Source organism: Triticum dicoccoides, chromosome 3A (assembly GCF_002162155.2).
Source record: "Triticum dicoccoides isolate Atlit2015 ecotype Zavitan chromosome 3A, WEW_v2.0, whole genome shotgun sequence".
NCBI lineage: Eukaryota > Viridiplantae > Streptophyta > Magnoliopsida > Poales > Poaceae > Triticum > Triticum dicoccoides.
Genome location: NC_041384.1, coordinates 177,035,231 through 177,038,436, shown reverse-complemented (window position 1 = coordinate 177,038,436; position 3,206 = coordinate 177,035,231).

Below are 3,206 nucleotides of genomic sequence, written 5' to 3'. Positions count from 1 at the left end.
GCGGAGGAAGCTAAGGCTTGGGCGCTGGAGCTCTAGAATGGATGGGGAAAGGCAAGAAGAAGGCGTGGTGGAAGAAGGAGGAATCTTATCTCCTCATAAGGGCAGTGAATATTGAACGCCACCCCACTCGCCTCAAAATTCGCCTACTCCCAAGGGCTGTGTAAATGGAACGGTTGGGTTACCCACGCCCGTATTGATGAGAATCTCGTAATAAGGGGACATGATCTCTGCTTTGACAAGACGTGCCAATGGCAACCGCGTCTCGAAACATGGAGCGGCAGGCAAAAAACAGTTCGAAATTATGACCGGATGGATGTGATGTCATGTTGTAAAAGTTGTCAACGGATTGGACTCGTGTATTATTATATTCTCTCTATGGTGGTGTGTGGTGTGTGTTACAGGTCCGGACACGATCTATTCATCTGAAGACTATTCTAGAGTTCGGAAGGAGGAACCCGCCTTGCAATGCCAAAGACAGCACTACGCGCCGGATACCTTGTCATTGAAGCCAGGTTTAGGGGCTACTGAGGGAGTCCTGGACTAAGGGGTCCTCGGGCGTCCGGCCTGTTAGTTATGGGCCAGACTGATGGGCTATGAAGATACAAAGACCGAAGACAACACCCGTGTCTGGATGGTACTCTCCTTGGCGTGGAAGGCAAGCTTGGCGACCGAATATGTAGATTGCCTTCTTTGTAACCGACCTTATGTAACCCTAGATCCTTCCGATGTCTATATAAACTAGAGGACTTAGTCCGGATAGGGGATACTCATTATCATAGCCATACAAGCTAGACCTCTAGGGTTTAGCCATTATGATCTCGAGATAGATCAACTCTTGTAATACTCATATTCATCAATATCAATCAAGCAGGACGTAGGGTATTACCTCCATAGAGAGGGCCCGAACCTAGGTAAACATCGTGTCCCTTGTCTCCTGTTACCATCGACCTTAGACGCATAGTTCGGGACCCCCTACCCGAGATCCGCCGGTTTTGACACCGACATGCGCCCAAGTAGGAGGAATCCTACTTGGGGCCCTAGTGCAATTCGCCCCCCTTACCATAACTTCCGGAGGCGCAAGGAGGGGGGGAGGTCGAATCCCTCCCCTTCCTTCTCTCTTCCCCTCTTTCCTTCCCTTCCAGGCTCGGCCTATATGGGGGACGCAGCAGCCCATGCTGGCTGCTGCGTTTTCCCTCTTGGCCCATTAGGCCCATATCTTTGTCGGGGGTGCCCGGAACCCCTTTCCGATGACCCAATATGTACTCGGTACCCCCGGAGCACTTCTGGTGTCCGAATACTATCGTCCTATATATCAATCTTTACCTCTCGTCCATTTCGAGACTCCTTGTCATGTCTGTCATCTCACCTGGGGCTCCGAACAACATTCGGTCACCAAATCACATAACTCTTATAATACAAAATCGTCATCGAACGTTAAGCGTGCGGACCCTACGGGTTCGAGAACCATGTAGACATGAACGAGACACCTCTCCGGTCGATAACCAACAGCGGAACCTGGATGCTCATATTGGTTCCCACATATTCTACGAAGATCTTTATCGGTCGTACCATAATGACAACATACGTTATTCCCTTTGTCATCAGTATGTTACTTGCCCGAGATACGATCGTCGGTATCGTCATACCTAGTTCAATCTCGTTACCGGCAAATCTCTTTACTCGTTCCGTAATACATCATCCCGCAACTAACTCATTAGTCACATTGCTTGCAAGGCTTCTTATGATGTGTATTACCGAGAGAGCCCAGAGATACCTCTCCGATACTCAGAGTGATAAATCCAAGTCTCGATCTATGCCAACCCAACAAACACCTTCGGAGATACCTGTAGAGCATCTTTATAATCACCCAATTAAGTTGTGACGTTTGATAGCACACAAGGCATTCCTCCGGTATCCGGGAGTTGCATAATCTCATAGTCGAAGGAATATGTATTTGACATGAAGAAAGCAATAGCAATAAAACTGAACGATCAATATGCTAAGCTAACGGATGGATCATGTCCATCACATCATTCTCCTAATGATGCGATCCCGTTATCAAATGACAACTCATGTCCATGGTTAGGAAACCTTAACTATCGTTGATCAACGAGCTAGTCAAGTAGAGGCTCACTAGGGACTTAGTGTTTGTCTATGTATTCACACATGTATTAAGGTTTTCGGTCAATACAATTCTAGCATGAATAATAAACATTTATCATGAATAAGGAAATATAAAATAACAACTTTATTATTGCCTCTAAGGCATATTTCCTTCATACCTGTCTTTTCATAACCCAAGTGCTCAACTATTTCTTCAAACATTTTGTAATACGCCCTTTCCACATGATAGTAATCATAGCAAACCTTATGACCATTCAAATAGCACATATTCTGCCCACTCCCAAAGAAAGAACCTCCTCAAAAGTGAAAATTCCACTGCCTTTCTCTGAAAAATAGAACATACAACAATAATTAAAATTTGTGCACTGAAGATACTAAAACACTAGAATAATTGGGGTAAAATTGCATCCAATCGACATATTCACACAAATAGCATGTGCAAAACGGCCTAATCACAACAAGGAACCATTTTTCGCTCCAAAAGTGCATCGAATCGACCTAGTGACATTGTAAAGTGATGTACCGTATGCCGGAGCCGCCTCACCGTCGGGCCACCGTCGAGGGACCTGCATCGCCGCCAAACAGCGCTGGCTCCGACAAGCTGTCATCCAACTCGCTTCAGCCGCCGCACGAACTATGAATAGAGGGTGGCCGGAACGCCGATCATCCGCTATCGCACCCCCTCACCGCTAGGGATGCACTCTGTTTCGCGGTGGGGGAGGAAGAGGAGAGGCACCGAGAAGACAGAAAGATAGGGAGGCAATTGCAAAATAACCAACTCCTCGAGTTGATGGGTGGGTCCAATCTGACGAGCGGGGCCAGCCTGATGTGGCATATGACGGAATACATAGTACGTATGCAACGTGTAGAGCCAGGACTGGCGTTTCAACCTCAGAGACTGTATTGATCACATATTTGCATGTACCGGGACCGTATTGGAGCACTTTACAACCTCCATGACCAAGTTGGATGTTGTGATCGACTACGAGGACTATAGATGCAATTAGCTCTATTTTTCAGAGTTTAGAGAGTACCTTTTTTTTTTGCATGGTTAGTTCAGAGAGTACCTACGGCTGGAAATA